Raw genomic sequence first — 19,102 nt, 5'->3', positions numbered from 1 at the left:
GCAATTTTTTTTCCACTTAAATATGTTGAAAGAATAGAAAAAAATATAACGAATAAATTTTGATAATTTGCAATTGGTACACATTAATTTGCAATACTTGAATAAACTAAATAGAAATCGATGAGTATTTTATTCACCTGTTTATGAATAGGTTAGTTAAATTTGAATATTGTTGTTGCCAAAAGTTGGCTAGTTAATGTAGACTGATCTCTAACCGTGACCACCTACAAGGAATCAAACAAGAAATGTTTGGAGGATGCGGGGTGCACTCCATGGAATTGATGGAATGCCTAAGTCAAGGAGTGTAGGAGGATAAGATTACAATAATAAGAAACAATAGATGAGAATGATATGCTTACCTAATTTCGGAGTACCTCTTTAATAGTAGTGGAGGTCATACCTTTATTATATTCAATGTTTATAGTCAATTATTTCAATTAGGGAGGGCAATTTAAAGGTATTTATAATGGAGAATAATGGTGATGTTAGCCTAAAAAGGCTTAATCTCATTTTAATAATGACAAACCAAGGCATCTAATTGTGCTATCAAATGTATTTACAGGTATTATAGATTAAAAGCACAATGAAAGATGATTAATGGAAAGCCATGAAGAATGTCTATTGAAGAAAAGCTTGTATGAACATCAAGTTTAAGGCGATGAAGACCTAGTTAGTTTATCATGTATATTGTTAAACTAGGTTTCATGTAAGTACTTCTCAAATTAGTGTTTGTTTATGAAGCTCTTAAGATAATCACTTGGACTTAGATACTTATTTTTAAAGACTTGGAAAATATTTTTACAAAGTCCAAATATCATTTCAAAAGGATAAAAATAAGTTTTGGAATAAAAAATACAAAGAACATTGAATTTCATGGTGTTCAGGCACCTAAGGCTTATTGTAACGACCCAAAAATTGCACCATTTATATATATATATATATATATATATATAGTTTACTCTGATACCACTGTAATACCTACTATAACATCTCGGGGCCCAGATGGCCCTGAGGTATCCCTGTACATAAATTGACACACCTATGCAGCGGAAAACATAAAGTCATACACTTATAATTACAATACCAGAATTCAGTGTTTCCAAACCATACATACATATTTACATGTCATCCCAATTTCATCTACTCAAAAATACAATCCCTTGAATATACTTACCCTTTAAATAGGGCAGTACAAAAGACCTCTCTGTTTGCGAGCTCGATCTGCTCGCTTAGCTGGATCACCTGAAAAATGTTAAACCTTTAGGATGAGACAATGCTCAGAAAAAGGAAATATGCTATTACTAGTGTGTGGTGATTGAGTTTCATAAATAATATATTGACAATATCTGAAACTGTAAAACTTGGTAAATCAATATACAGTATAACTTGTATTGATCATAGTTTAAAATATAACTGTAATATTTGAGTTTTCAACTTTTTCATTCTTCTAGTATTATACTATATCTGCTGATATTCTATAAATTTGTATACATATATATAACTGAGATGTTTACCCTAAAAAATTGTACGTCATGATTTAACCCCTCATGACAGGGTTTTGCGGGCCATAGGTGGGACTTAATCCTGGTTGGCCTACCAGGTAAGTCAACTGTACTTTACCAATCCTCGGTCCGGCCCATACTGCAACCTCACCTAGGCTCAGAACTAGTAACTACCTCACCAAACCGGCCTCCTCAACCTAAAATACTGAGGAGACTATAATCTCTCGATAGGCATGGTTGATGGAATCCACATATTATCTGAGATATGTGGTTGCACTCTGATATGAAAATAGTAGCAGTACCGTGCTCTACTAACTGAGTATAACTTGATTCATCAAGGTCTGATACTTTATATACTATTTCTATAGATATCCCACTATTTTCATCATGATTCCAAAATAACCATAACACTATAAATCTGATCTGAAAATGCTATAATATCTGGCTAAAATAATTATAATATCTGACTATAACAACTGTAATATACGATTGTAATATCTGTAATTTCTGAGTGTTATCATTTGGGAAAGCATTACTGTTGACCTTATAGGTCACGCTCAATTTTGATTATGACAAATACTCATTATATCTAATGAGTGTTACAGATTATGTGCAGGAACCTATATTGTCAAGATCAAGATGCACAGAGAGAAAGTAAAGAGTCAAGACCCAAATCATTTTATGTTGTAATATATATTTCATTTGTGTAATCAGTCAGTAATAGTAATTAGGACTTTACTTGTAATAACCACACACCCTACATGCATGGTCTAATAGGTAAGCTCAGACTGAAAATACAATTGAAACAGGACCTAGAAAAGACATTAAGACACTCACCATTGCACTTATATGTGTTTGACACTTGAATAGGGTGGATGTGGAATGAAACAGGACCAAAATGCAAAAAATGTGCACCTTCAGTCGACTGACATATGTAGTTCATTCTGCCCCCAGTCGACCGAACCTGATCTAGGTCAACAGATTGACCATAGTCTGGTCGACCGAGCTTCTGAAGCTCATTTGACCTCGGTCGACCAAAACCCCTTGAAGTCAACAGTTTGACTTTCTGGTTGACCGAGACAATTTTGTACTGCACCGACTTGGTCGACTGAGTTCCCACATGTGGGAATCCAACGGTCTGGTCAACCGACCAATCTAGTTCATTCTAGTCTTGGTTGACCGAACCGCGCTATTTTGGAAAAATTGCCTCGGACATACCTTTTCAGTCGACTGATCGACAGTTCATTTTTAGTGTGGTTGACCGAACCATATGAACTTGGGTCAACCAAAAGTGTTATGGTCGACTGGTGCTCTCGGGTTGCCCTGCATTTTTTCCGTGGTTAACTATTTTTTAACAAGGTTAAAATAACAAAATGTCATTAAAACTTTTCTAATAATCCCAACCTTATCCCTAATAGTTATAATTTTAGGGGTGTCTATATATACTCCTTCATTTGGGAAAATTAGAACAAGATTAGAAAACCCAATTAAAAATGTTCTCTCAAGCCAAAAATCTTCTACTACTCATTTTCTTACTCACATCAATCATAGTTACCCTCTTCGATTGCTTGAATCTTCTGTAAGTTGATTGAGTGTTTGTTTTCAATGGGCTTGCTCTCCCATCATTGATTGATTGATTCGATCTTTACGAGAGCTAAACCTAAGTGTTCTTAGGGGGCTTTGCTAATAAGCCTCACCTAAGAAGATTTGTATTAAACTTTTGAGTATTGCATTTTTTATTGCAATAACATATGAAGTTTGTATTTGTTTTATGGTTGCAAAAATATTTTAAAAAACATTCTCAAATATCTTGGGTGACTTATTTTAGCATATTGAAAATATATTTGTTTATGTGATATTAATCTTTGCTGCAATATTCATTAACTTACATATCATTTGCTGAATCCAAAGATTACATATCTTTTGCAAACCAAAGCATATACACTATCTAATATTTACGTTATTGATACATTTGAGACTTGATTGATATCTTTGTTTGAGCACCTTGATTGAGAATATCTTGAGATACAAAGATTTCTTGTTGACACTCTCATGCACTCATTACATATGTGGCAACTTGCTATTTATTCAACATTTTTTTTATGGATATAATAAATGTCTTCTATCTGAATACTAATAATAACATCTCAACCCTAAAGAGCACTGAGGAAACTCTGTCTATCATATATAACTAAGCAGTGGTACATAAAACTGGGAACTGCTAAATACAATACAATATACCAGAAACTATACTGCACTACAATGTATTTACAATACAAAATTACCAGTGACGTCTCTACAATCTGAAGACTATCCCATAACACGGTTATCTCAAAATACCTACCCTTCCTACAAGGGCAGCTCAAGTCAATCTCTACTCGTGAGCTTGATCTGCTTGCCTAGTTGGATCTCCTGAAAAATGGTAAGTCACCGGGATGAGACAACGCTTAGTAAGTGGAAATATGCTATTACTAGTATGTGGTGGCTGAGTTAAATAGCTAAAATACTGAAATAATACTATAATCTGAGAAAACTGATAAACTGTACGGACTATATCTATCTATCATGTAATCTTTAAAACATGATTATGTATCTGAGTTTACTATCTAGGGTACTTCTAGTATAATAACATAAATTGCTGCTATGTAATATATATGTACATACGAACTTATGTTATACTCTGGGATCTGTATATCATGATATATCCCCTCATGAGAGGGTTGTGCGGCTTGTAGGCTGGACTTACTCTGGTCGGCCTTTCAGGTAAGTCAATCTCTATCATCCACCACTCTGTAATGATCGATGCAGATCCTGGCCCACTGCAATCACTCTGGGCTATCTCAAACCTCTGTCATCATCTAACCGGCAACCTCAACCTAGCATGCTAGGGAGACTACAAAACTCTCCTAGCACAGTTAGACGAAATCCACATGCTATCTGAGTCATGTGGTTGCATGTGTCTGAAACTAGCAATGGTACTGTGCTCTGCTGTAATTATATCTGTCTGTAATTTCCACATGGATCTGATATCGTGTAATACTATATACATATATATAAATATATACTCATCTTGCTGCTTTTAACATGATTTCAAAAACAACCATAAAACTATAATTCTAAGTAATATTATCTGAGATATCTGACTGAAATATATATATATATATATATTTTCTATTTGTATCATCTGTGATTTCTGTCTAAACTGTCTGTAATATCTGTATAAAATATCTATATATAATATCTAAATATTCTGTATATAATATCTGTGTACTCTGTATATAATATCTGTATGCTCTGTATATAATATCTGTATGCCCTGTATATATCTCTATATGCTCTGTATATAATATTTGTATACTCTGTATATTTGCTGTAGCATCTTGATGCTATCACTATATAATCTGTCTGAGTGTTATGGTCTAGAAATCATGTTTTTCTTTGAAAATACTATAAGTTTGATTCATTTCTAATATTCTGAAATATCTGAATATCTATAACACTGTAAAATCTATATATATATGGTACTGTAATAAACTAATGCCACTCATTTGAATAAACGTAGTCTCATGCTCAACTTCTGTAATTCTGCTATAAAAATAATATACATAATTCTTTGGAAAATAATCTAATATACATGCTTGTAAACATACTTTCATAATCTTCTGTATACATATTAAAAATTACTAGCATAGCATATTTACCTTACCTTAAATCTGAAAAGCCCCTACTAAATTTTGGCCCTATACCCGCAGGGTTCCTAACTCAATATCCTAAAAACAATATCCCCCTAAACAAAATATCAGTATTTCCTTACCTACAACATTTCTCATAACTAAAAGGAAGGCATAATCTGAATAAAATATCTTACCTTGGATTTGGGATGAATTTCAAATCAACTTTCCCCACGATCTGCTCAGGCAGACTTGTAGAGAACTTTTCCAAGAGCATCGTGGTGGCCTTGGGTCTTCAATCCAGTGAGAAATGGGGCCAAGATCGAAAGGAGAAGGGGAGGGAGTCATAGGAGAAAGAGAGAGAGAGAGAGAGAGAGAGAGAGAGAGAGAGAGAGAGAGAGAAAGAGAGAGAGAGAAGGGTTTTGCGCTGAAATTTGATAAAAAAAATCTGAGTTTCAACTATTTATAGGGCTGGATTCGTCGACGAGACATGTCACCTCTTCGACGAGTCCTTCAATAATTTTGTCGATGAACTTCCTCCCTCGTCGATGAATTTCAGACTGTCCCAAAAACCCTTCTCGGTATCTTCTCGTCGACGAGGTCCCCTTATGCGCTCATCAATGAATTCTCTATGTTCTTCGACAAGGCCTTGTGTAAGAATCTCGGGTTGTTACATTCTCCCCTCCTTATAAAATTTCGTCCTTGAAATTTACTATCTATATCTCCATTTATCATGCTATAAAGGAAAAGGGTCTACTTATTTTATTACTTGCCCTCACTTATGGCGGAGGAATACAGTGGTTACATACTATGTTTTGGGAGATTACATATATGAAACTAATAACTACTTTTATCTATTTAATACATGTACCTGCGAAAGAAACACTATATAGATACTATACTTTACCTGATTACCTCTATACCTCTTGGAACAACTGCATGTATCTTTATCTGATCTGCTCCTCGAGTTCCCAAGAAGCTTCCTCTATAGCATGATTTTTCCACAAAACTTTTACTAACTGAATTTATTTTGTACATAATTCTTGTGTCTTTCTGTCTAATATTTGTACTGGTGCTTCTTCATAAGCTAATGGATCCTTAAGCTCTATCTTTGCATAGCTAATGATGTGGGATGGGCCTGGGATGTATTTCTTTAATATAGCAACATGAAACACGTTGTGTATTCTGGATAAAACTAGCGGCAAAGCTAGCCTGTAGGCAATTGACCATATTTTCTCTATTATCTAAAAAGGGCCAATATACCTAGGGCTCAACTTGCCCTTTTTCCCAAATCTAATAATCCCTCTCATAGGAGCTACTTTCAAAAATACCCGATCCCCTTATTTAAATTCTAACTCTCGGCGGCGAGTGTCTGCGTAACTTTTCTACCAACTCTGGGCGGCATTGGTTCTTTGTTTAATTAGTCGGACCTTGTCACAAGCTTGCTGAATGATTTCTAGACCCAAAACTCGCCTCTCACCTACCTCATCCTAGAAGAGAGGAGAACGACATCTCCTGCCATACAGTGCCTCGTATGGAGCCATGTCGATACTAGACTAGTAGCTATTAGTATAGGCAAATTCAACTAGTGGTAGAAACTGAGTCCATCTACCCCCAAAATCTAGCACACACGCACGAAGCATATCTTCTAAGGTATGAATTGTCCTCTCAGTCTGACCATCTATCTGGGGATGGAAAGTTGTACTAAATGCTAATTGTGTACCCATAGCCTCCTGAATGCTTTTCCAGAATCGTGAAGTAAACTGAGGATCCCAGTCTGAAACTATGGATACTGGTACACCATGGCCGTGAACTATCTCCTGAATATATATCTCTTCCAGTATATCCATGGAATAACCGACTTTAATAGGTATAAAATGGGCAATCTTTGTCAAACGATCAACAACTACCCAAATTGCATTCAATCCTTGCCGCAGTGGTGATAACCTTGTAACAAAATCCATAGAAACATGGTCCCACTTCCATTTTAGAATAAACAACGGTTGCAACTTTCCTGTTGGTTTCTGGTGCTTAGCTTTAACCTGCTGGCACATCAAGCACTGCTGGACAAACTTGGATATCCCTCTCTTCATTCCACTCCACCAAAAGTACTCTCGCAGATCCCTGTACATTTTAGTACTGTTAGGATGGACTGTGTATAGTGATCTGTGAGCCATCTCCAATATAGTTCTCTTGATTTCAGTATCAGCGGGAACACATAGCCTAGTACGGAAACGCAGGGCTCCGTCATATGATGTGCTGAACTCCTCTCCATGAGCATCCCTCATTCTAGCCATCACCTTTGCCAACTCTACATCATCTCTCTGAGTTGCTTTAATTTTCTCATATAGGGTGGGCTATATAACTAGGCTAACAACAAAACCCTGAGGACTATCCTCTACCAACTCTATGTTGTGTCTCTCCAAATCCATTAAGATCGAGTGCTGAATCTCCATGGCTGCTAGTGTCGGTCCCACTGATTTTCTGCTCAGTGCATCTGCTACTACATTTGCTTTTCCTTGGTGGTAATTAATAATACAGTCATAATCTTTAACAAGCTCTAACAACCTTCTTTTTCTCATATTCAGTTCTCTCTGAGTGAAGAAATATTTCAAACTCTTGTGATCTGTAAAAATTTCGCATTTCCCACCACATAGATAATGCCTCCATATTTTAAGAGCATACACCATTGCACTAACTCCAAATCATGCACAGGGTAATTCTTCTCATATTTTTTAAGTTGTTTAGAAGCATATGCAATAACCCTGCCGTGCTGCATCAATACACACCCAAGCCCTTTCAGGGATGCATCACTATATATTACAAACCCATCCTCTCCTGATGGAATAGCCAACACCGAGGCTGTAACCAACCTTTGCTTCAACTGCTGGAAGCTTCGCTCACAGTCATCAGTCCATTCAAACCTTACATTTTTCCTCGTAAGTCACATCAACGGACCTGATAAACTGGAAAATCCCTCTACGAAGCGTCGGTAATAGCCTACCAATCCTAGAAAACTCCAGACCTCTTGAACATTTCCAAGCCTCACCCAATTAACCACTGCCTCTATCTTGCTTGGATCAAAAGATACACCCGCCTCAGAGATCACATAGCCAAGAAAAGAAACCTGTTTCAGCTAGAATTCACATTTTTTTGAACTTCGCATACAACTTTCTCTCTCTCAATGTCTGCAATACTAGCCTCAAATGATGCTCATGCTCCTCAAAACTCCTTGAGTAGACCATTATATCATCAATAAATACAATTACGAACTGATCTAAGTACTGATGGAACACTTGGTTCGTTAAATCCATAAATACCATTGGTGCATTAGTCAACCCAAATGGCATCACCAAGAATTTGTAATGCCCATATCTTGTATGAAACGCCATTATCAAGATGTCCTTTGCCCTCACTTTCACCTGATGGTAACCCAATCACAGGTCGATTTTAGAATAAACCTGGGTCCCTTGGAGCTGATCAAACAAATCCTCGATCCTGAGAAGAGGATATTTATTCTTACCTGTTAGTTTATTTATTTCTCGATAATCTATATACATCCTCATGGTTCCATTTTCTTTTTAACAAATAAGACTGATGCTCCCCAGGGTGACACACTGGGCTTGATGAATCCTTTATCCAGTAATTCTTGCAATTGATCCTTCAGTTCTTTTAATTCAGCTAGGGTCATTCGATAAGGAACTTTAGATATTGGCGCTGATCCCAATAGAAGATCCACAGTAAACTCAACTTCACAATTTGGTGGCAAACCAGGTAATTTCTCTGAGAATACATCTGAGAAATCTCTAACTACAGGAACATCAGGTTGTTTCAGTTCTTCTTTCGGTGATTCCTTAATGTAACCAACAAATCCCTAGCAGCCTTCTTGGATCAATTTTCTCAACTGAACAGCCAACGCAAGCTGTGGCGAAGAACATACCCGCGAAGCAAGAAATCTATATTCTAGCTCGCTTGGAGGTCTGAAAATCACTTCTTTCAAATGACAGTCAATACTAGCATGATTATCTGCCAACCAATCCATACCCAAAATGATGTCAAATCCCTGCATATCTAATATCACCAAATCATCTGGAAATATGTTTGCCTGAGTAGTTATTGGAAATCTCCCGAGTACCCTTCTATATCTCACCACTGACCCAGTCGGCATGGCAACAGCCAACCCAATATCTAGCAACTCTGCCTCATACCCCGTTCACTTAGTAAATACGCAGAAAAAAAAGTGTGGGTGGCACCTGTATCAAATAAACAATAGCTATAAATGAGAAAGCAATAAGGGTACCTATAACTACGTCTCCAGCTACATCGGCATCACTCGGCATCAATGCGAACACTCTTGTCGGTGTCGTATTCATCTGCTGTCCTCCACGGGGCACCTGATAACCACCCCAGTATGGTCTGGGAGCTAGTGCCTGAGCGATCAATCCCTGACATGACCAAGATTTGTGCCCGGGTCTCCCACATTGATAGCAGATGTCCTCACCCATCCTGTATTCGCCTAGATGTCTGTGGTCACATCAAGGACAGACAAGAGCAGCTCGTCCACCATGAAAACCACCACGGCTCGTCATCTGTCTCTGACCACCTCCATAGGGATCTCCTCTCCATGTCCCTCGACTAGAGCTCGCATGCAAATCCTGAGGCGCAGACCTCTTCCTCTGACCCTGAGCTGCAGCACTCATCTGCATACCACTCTCAATAACAGCAGCTCTATCCACCACCTCAGCGAACGTCTGAGCTCGAGAGCCAATAATTTGTTGAAATAAACTCTGCTTCAATACCTCTTCAAACTTCCTAGCCTTTTTCTCTTCGTCTGGTGCTAAATGTGGGGCGAAATGGTATAACTCAAGAAATCATGCAGCATACTGTGTCACCCTTATCAAACCTTGAGTCAGATGTAGAAACTTTGCTGCCTTTGCGCTCCAAATGATAGTAGGGAAATAGTGCTCGAAGAACAAATCCTTGAATTGACTCTATGACACTGGAACTGGATTCGACCTCTGCTCCTCAATCATACGCGCTGATCTCCACTAGTGCTTTGCCTCTTCTATCAGTTTAAACGTTGCAAATGCCACCTTTTGTTCATCTGTACATGCCAGTACTGCTAAAATTTCCTCGACATCTTGAACCCAATTCTCAGCCACAATCAGGTCAGGTCCTCCAGCAAAAGAAGGAGGTCTCATCCACATAAACTGCTCGATTGTGCATCCACGCTCTCCTCCACTCTTGGCCATCTCAGCCATCACCTGCTGAGTGATGCTGGGCAGTATGGCGTCTGTATCTCCACCTCCTATATTGGAGGGTCCTAGTCTATCACGTCCAGCATCTGTACCACTACTACCCGGATCCATCCTTGAAAATACACAAAACACTATTTTAAAATCCTACACAGATATACTTTACTCCATTCAACTAAAACCCCAATTCACTGTCAACTATTTCCCTTGTTCCTACCCTAAAAATCAAATCCTGCGACCCAAACACACGACTCATCGATAGTTTACTATGATTTTCCTGAAATCGTCACCCTAGGAAAAACATAGAAACCACCACGATAATCCTGTATTCAGACCACAAAAAACAACCTCAAATTCATTTCTTATATTAGGGTATTGTATCCTCTGCATTCTAGAGTCTACAGAACCTAGCAACCTAGGCTTTGATACCAAACTGTGGCAACTTGCTATTTATTCAACATTTTTTTTTCTGAATATAATAAATGTCATCTGTCTGAATACTGATAATAACATCTCAGGACCAAAGAGCGCTGAGGAAACTCTGTCTGTCATATATAACTAAGCAGTGGTACGTAAAACTAGGAACTGATAGATCCAATACAATATACCAGAAAACTATACTGCTCTGCAATGTATTTACAATACAAAATGCCCAGTGACGTCACTACAATCTAAAGACTATCACATAACACTTTTATCTCAAAATACCTACCCTTCCTACAAGCGTAGCTCAAGTCAATCTCTACTCGTAAGTTTGATCTACTCGCCTAGCTGGATCTCCTGAAAAATGGTAAGTCACTGGGATGAGAAAATGCTCAGTAAGTGGAAATATGCTATTACTAGTGTGTGGCAGCTGAGTTAAATAGTTATAATACTGAAATAATATTGTAATATGAGAAAATTGATAAACTATACAAACTATATCTATCTATCATGTAATCTTTAAAACATAACTGTGTATCTGAGTTTACTATCTGAAGGTACTGCTAGTATAATAATATAAATTGCTGCTATGTGATATAACCGTACATAGGAACTTCTACTATACCCCGGACTCTGTATATCATGATATATCCCCTCATGATAGGGTTGTGTAGCCCGTAAGCTGGACTTACTCTGGTCGGCCCTCCGGATAAGTCAATCTCTATCATCCACTACTCTGTAATGATCTATGTAGATCCTGGCCCACTGCAATCACTCCAGGCTATCTCAAACCTATGTCATCGTCTAACCGGCTACCTCAACCCAACATGCTGGGGAGACTACAAAACTCTCCTAGCATAGTTAAATGGAATCCATATGCTATCTGAGTTATGTGGTTGCACGTGTCTGAAACTAGCAACGGTACCGTGCTCTGCTGTAATTATATCTGTCTATAATTTCCATAGGGATCTGATATCGTGTAATATTGTATACATATATATAAATATATACTCATCTTGCTGCTTTTAACATGATTTCAAAAACAACCATAACACTATATTTCTGAGCTATATTATCTGAGATATCTGACTGAAATATATATATATATATATTTTATATCTGTATCATCTGTGCTTTCTGTCTTAAGTGTTTGTAATATCTATATAAAATATCTATATATAATATTTGAATATTCTGTATATAATATATGTGTGCTCTGTATATAATATCTGTATGCTCTGTATATAATCTCTATATGCTCTATATGTAATATCTATATACTCTGTATACCTTTTGTAGCATCTTGATGCTATCACTGTATAATCTGTCTAAGTGTTATGGTCTAGAAATCATGTTTTTCTCTGAAAATACTGTAAGTCTCATTCATTTCTAATATTCTGAAATATCTGAATATCTGTATATCTGTAACACTGTAAAATCTATATATATATATGGTACTGTAATAAACTAATGTCACACACTTGAATAAACATAGTCTCATGCTCAACTTCTGTAATTCTGCTATAAAAATAATATTCATAAATCTCTAGAAAATAATCTAATATACATGCTTGTAAATATACTTTCATAATCTTCCGTATACATATTAAAAATTGCTAGCATAGCATATTTCCCTTACCTTAAATCTAAAAAGCCCCTACTAAATTTTGGCCCTATACCCGCAGGGTTCTTAGCTTAACATCCTGAAAACAATATCCCCCAGAACAAAATATCAGTATTTCCTTACCTACAATATTTCTCATAACTACAAGGAAGGCATAATTTGAATAAAATACCTTACCCTAGATTTGGGATGAATTTCAAATCAACTTTCCCCACGATCTGCTCTGGTAGACTTACAGAGAACTTCGTCGGGAGTGTTGTGGTGGCCTCGGATCTTCAATTCTGCGAGAAATGGGGCCAAGATCATGAGAGAAGGGGAGGGGTTCGTATGAGAGAGAGAGAGAGAGAGAGAGAGAGAGAGAGAGGGAGAGAGAGAGAGAGAGAGAAGGGTTTTGCGCTAAAATTTGATAAAAAAATTCAAGTTTCAGCTATTTATAGGGCTGGAGTCGTTGACGAGACACGTCACCTCGTCGATGAGTCCTTCGATAATTTCATCGACGAACTCCCTCCCTCATCAATGAATTTCATACTGTCCCAAAAACCCTTCTCGGTATCTTCTCGTCGACAAGACGTGGCTTCGTCGACGAGGTCCCCTTATGCGCTCATCGATGAATTCCTTGTGTTCATCGATGAGGCCCTGTGTAAAAATCCTGGTTTGTTACAACATCGATAGCAAATATATTTGAGATTTGAAATATTAGACAACATTAAGCTTACATATTAAATCATTTTGTGGTGCATATGACTGAGCGCATTTTGGTTACATATCTGCTTTACACAAAAGCACAATCACTGTACCAATATTATTTGATTGTAAAATCTGAGTGTTTCCTAACGTGGCCTTAGGGGGCAGTAATCCAGCCCACTAAGGATTGGTTGTAAAGGTTGAGGTCAGCCCTATGCTAATTGACCTCGTCTATTTAGGTGCTGCTCCACCCATTTAAGTGAACAACTATAGTGGTAATCCTTATGTTTGTTAGCCAAGGAGGGGACGTAGGCCATTGGCCGAACCTCGATAGCATTTCTGTGTGTCAGCTTTACTCTACTGCTTTCTAGTGCATGTGTGTTTGATTAAATTTGTAATGACCTAGCCCTTCATACGTGCTAGCACCGTTAACTCAAATACAATATACCTATACCTATGCAAGATAAGTAGATAACCCACCCTAAATAGGGACTTACAGGTATAAACCATACATAATTACAATGTAAATGTTGCAAAAAAACATAAACATTCATGGGGATTTCTGCTAGACTTATACTAGAGCTTACTATTACATCCCCAAGTACATAAATCCAGACGTAGAATATAACCTATTATTACAACCCTCCAAAAAAGAAACATCATCTAAGTTTAATACATGATTTGAACGCTTACGTAAGCTAAACCATAAACAATCTCCCCAGTCCCTTTAGCTCCTAGGACTGACGTACTGATGGAATTGAAAACAAGGTGTTGAATCTGGTGTAATCCCAAGAGGCGGGGTGAATAGGGTATTTAAAAAAAATTCTAAGGCATTGAGTTACCTCTTACACCCTTCTTATAAATTTACCAACAACTTCTTGTTATTCAATTATGTATATGTACGACTATTCAATCTATGCATGCAATATACACAATTTAGATGCAATACTGAAAATAAGGAGTGAAGGGAAGAGAGAAGACAAACATAGTTTTACGAGGTTCAACCGACTTGGCCTACGTCCTCGCCTTGAGCAACCACTCAAGGATTCACTAAAATCTTGCTCCTTAAAGTGGGACGGAGCTTCCCTTACAATCTGCTACTTACAAAAGGCATAGCTTCCTCCTACTCCTCTGCTTACAAGAGATACAGCTCTCTCCTCACACACCGGTTCACAAACCGAACCGTGTATACAATAGAATATAAAAAATAACACTCAAAACAATGCTTCTAACAAAAGCTGGTGAGTACAATTCAAAATCCTAATACATTAGCATATGATATAACTTGAAGCTCACGAATGTATGAAAAATGATACAATCGTTTTATGTATGATATGCTTCAACACTCAAATCCCTATTTAACCAAAAACTCTCAAGTAAAGATATATCCAAACTGTTTTGGAGTAAACTAGGGTTCTTGGTTCACTTTGCGAACATGCACAAATATATTTGAAGTGAACTAGTTAGTAAAAACTTTGTCTTGAATATAAACTCAATCAAAATCACAAAGTTTTATTTCATGTACTCAATCATAAACTGAGTATATTAATTTTCAGAAAATATCCCTCAATTAAAAATATAGTTATAAGTACCAAGGATATTTAATCAAACTCTAATATATTTAAAAGATAAATCCTTTTAGAAAACACACACTTGAATCAAACCTTACAATCAATCACACACCATGAATCAAATAATGATCTTGTTTAAAATGGCTATGTATATATATAGGTACTTTCAAGATCACCCTTTTAATCAAACTAAGTTTTTCAATAGTAAGCTCTTTGAAATATATATAAATATATATATATATATTTATATGCTCTTGAATCAAAATTCAATCTACTAAGTTAGATAAACTTTCTCAAGTAATGATCTCTTCAAAAATTAATTTTTGTACGAATAGGCACACTCAAGATCAAAACTTTTCAATACTAGTCAAGAACAAGTAATGAAATGAGATGAAAAGTTCACAAAACTAATAACTTGAAAGATCAAACCTCAATACTAGATTGAAGTACAGCAAAGTAAATAAGTTCCCTTTGAAAATATGATTTGATTTGCCCAAGCTTGAAGAATAGAGGTTGAGGTGTAGGCAATCGTATAGCACTAGGAGTAGATTTTCAACGTTCTTGCAACAAGGTGTGTTCTTCTCTTTCTTTTGTGTCTAACATTATGTTCTAGGGTTTAGACATTCAGAATATATAGTATATTACCCTTAGAATTGATCTCAGTTGTTGGATCAATAAAATAGCTCGCAAGTCTTTTTAATAAAAATATGAATTTTAAGTTTCCCGTAGGTTCAGGCAACCGAAGTTGGGGTCAGGCTCCCGAAGTGGCACCTTCAAGCGCCTGAGGTTCTAGGGTCAAGCAACCGAAGTACCTCTGCCAAGTTCTGTCTTTCCCATTTAATTCTTCAAGCTACCGAACTTAAATGTTCAGGCTATTGAAGAAATTCTTCAGGCGCCTGAGGTTGAGTTTAGGCTACCGAAGTCCCCTTTTTTTCACTTATTCATTTCCAGTTTAAAATTTTTCTTTGATTCTTTGCTTGGGTCTTTTATAAAACAAGTTTTCCATGATTTAAAACACTTTTCTAAGCCCGTGTAAATTCCCTAATGATGTACATGAAATGCATGAATCCTAAAAATCATTCTAAGTTATGAGCCTCAAATTAAATCATATGAAAATGTTAGTACATGAGTTCTAAATACCCATTCCCAAGATATTCTTGGACTTTGCCACTTGCATCTTGATTCTAATACTCTTTGAGTTCCATGGTGCTTTCTAAGATTTGTAAGCTTTACTTGAAGGCTTCCATGACCCGTTATCTTTCGGTGCATGCTTAATGTAAGTCCTGTTCACAAACTCAATGCACAGATCAAATACCAAGTGATTTGTCATTATCAAAACAAGATTGGACTCATAGAGTCAACAAAAGGTTGTATAATAGGGTGAGACACTTCTCAGTAAGGAAGAAGGTGTTACAATAGTGTGTGACTGCATATATGCATATTTTCATAGAAACTCATACGTATGGAACATTTCTTTATAATATTGTAACACATAGGATTTTTTCTACACATTCAAGTATTTAAATCATGCATTTGAATACTAGAACAACTACCAGCTTGGTATGACAATTTTCCTATTCACCCCCGTGGCACGGGTTGTGCACTGATTCCTCTGGCAATGTCCTATTCATATAGACAATGCCGAGCATCTTCTATAGTCCGACCGCCCCCTGGTTTATTTTTACCAGAAGTTTGCTAACTCCTCACAGGTCGACTATCTTAAGTACCCACACTGATCCCTTATGTGTGGTTGCATTGTACTGCCAGCATCGGAACCGTGCTTATAATAGTTTAGATTATTTTTCAACCCCATCACAGAAGGCTTTTTAAAATTCTTTTGGTAGCAAGATGTGGTTCCAGTATCATATATACAATTTATATCAAAATATAATAACCTGTGCAATTCTAGTATTTTCACAATTCAAATAATCACTTCTGGTATAAACCGGCACACAACTTCTCGGTTTACCCTTTTCACATCTACAACTTGGTGTATATTCGACACCTATTTTCAAAATTTTTAGTATAAAAAATTGGGACTCCGTTCCCATAATCCATATCAAAATATTAAATGTTCACAAGCTCATCTTCGTCCATACGTCACACTAACTTAAACAAAAATCCGCTATATAGTATATAATGTAATAAACACCATTTAAATAAAAATAAGGGATTCATACATCTCCTACATACATAATAATACAAATAAATAAGTTTTAAAACATTTGGAGACCATACACCAAAATCCATATTTTTACCAAAAATCGAAAAATTGTAAGAACCGACATTTTTACTTGGTAAAATTTAGCAAATAAACAGTTAAATCATACATATAAGCATAACCTAACTTTTTAGCGGTTTAGTTTTTCAAAAAAATGTTGTTGTAATCAAATTCCCCTTACCTTAAACTCAAAACAAAACTATGTACGTAAACGTTCCAAACCGACAACCCAGGATCCTCAAAACCTAAAACCACAAAACATAACCTTAGTATAATTTCGACTACTATTCAAATATTCAATTGAAATTGAAATTTGATCCCTACCTCAATTTTTTGGAAAACCCAAAAATCTTCAAAACAATGATCTGATCCACTAAAGTTATAGAACTTCCTCCTCTGATCCACACAGAAACCTCCATTTTTAGAAACAGACGTCGAACGACGAAGAATCTTAGAAAGAGAGAGAATTTTTGCTAGTTTAGAGAGAGAGAGAGAGAGAGAAAGAAAGAGAGAGAGAGAGAGAGAGAGAGAGAGAGAGAGAGAGAGAGAGAGAGAGCATTGGGAGAAACTTAGCTTCTAAGCAACCAAAATGGATATTTATAGGGCCTTTGATCAAGTCAGACTTGTTAACGAGGCGGCGTCTTCCTCGACGAATCTGCCACACAGCTCGTCGACGAAGCCATTCCTTCGTCGCCGAGCCCAATTTCGAATATTTCTCTGAACCGCTCGGTATTTGATCGTCGAGGAGGCTCTAAATTTCATCGATGAGGATCTGAAGGACTTCATCAACGAACGTGACTCCTTCATTGACAAGCCCAGCTTATTACGGGTTTGGGTCTCTACAGTCTCCCCTCCTTGTAAGAATTTCATCCTCAAAATCTACCAACTGATGCTAAACATAATCTTTTCTTATAATTCCATTCTACAAAAGAGTCGATAGTCACCTACAAAGTGACTTTGGCCCAAATTAATTACATACCCTCACATATGGCGGAGGAATACCATGGTTACAAAAAGATACATCAGAAGATTACATACACATACAAAACTCTCCCGAAGATCATACCCTTTAATCTATACCATCTACACTACTATATACCTATGTACCTTCAAATAACTGTGGGTACTTCTGGCGTATTTCACACTCTAATTCCCATGAAGCTTCTTCCACTACATGGTTATGCCATAATACCTTCACGAGAGGTATTTCCTTAGTCTGTAACTGCTACACCTTCTGATCCAATACCAGCATTGGTACTTCCTCATACGATAAGGAATCACTGATCTCTAGAGGTTCGTAACTCAGTACGTGTGATGGATCTGGTACATACTTCCTCAGTACAGATACGTGAAACACATCATGGACTTTGGATAGTTGTAGAGGTAGAGCCACCCGATAAGCAACCGAACCTATCCTTTCAAGGATCTCAAAAGGCCCGATATACCGAGAACTTAGCTTCCGCTTCTTCTCGAACCTCATCACCCCTTTCATCGGAGTGATTCTCAGGAATACCATATCTTTTACCTCAAATTCCAACTCTTGTTAATGAGTATCAGCATAACTCTTCTATCAACTTTAAGCTGTCTTGATTCTTTCCCTGATCAACTCGGCCTTGGTAAAGGTCTACTGAATAAGTTCTAGACCCAATATCTACCGCTTACCTACTTGATCCCAGTATAACAGAGATCGACACCGATGACCATACAAAGCCTCATAAGGAGCCATCTTTATGCTAGCCTAGTAACTATTGTTATATGCAAACTCAACAAGTGGTAAATATCGTATCCAACTACCACCGAAATCCAGTATACAAGCCCGCAACATATCCTCTAACATCTGAATAGTCCTCTCCGACTATCCATTTGTCTGCGGGTGAAAAGACGTACTGAATGTCGGTCGCGATCCCAAGGCATCTTGTAAACTCTTCCAGAAACGAGATGTAAAATGCGGATCCCGATCTGAAACAATAGAAATAAGGACACCATGGAGTTGTACCACCTCTTGCACATAAAGTTATGCCGACCTATTCAGAGAATAGCTGACTCTAATGGGAATGAAATGTGCAGTCTTCGTCAGCCGATCCACTATAACCCATATAGCATTTTGCCCATGCACCGCTGCAGGTAAACCTGTCATAAAATCCATCGAAA

Source organism: Malania oleifera, chromosome 12, assembly GCF_029873635.1.
Source record: "Malania oleifera isolate guangnan ecotype guangnan chromosome 12, ASM2987363v1, whole genome shotgun sequence".
NCBI classification, from domain to species: Eukaryota; Viridiplantae; Streptophyta; class Magnoliopsida; order Santalales; family Ximeniaceae; genus Malania; species Malania oleifera.
Note: the sequence above shows the minus strand (reverse complement) of the source record.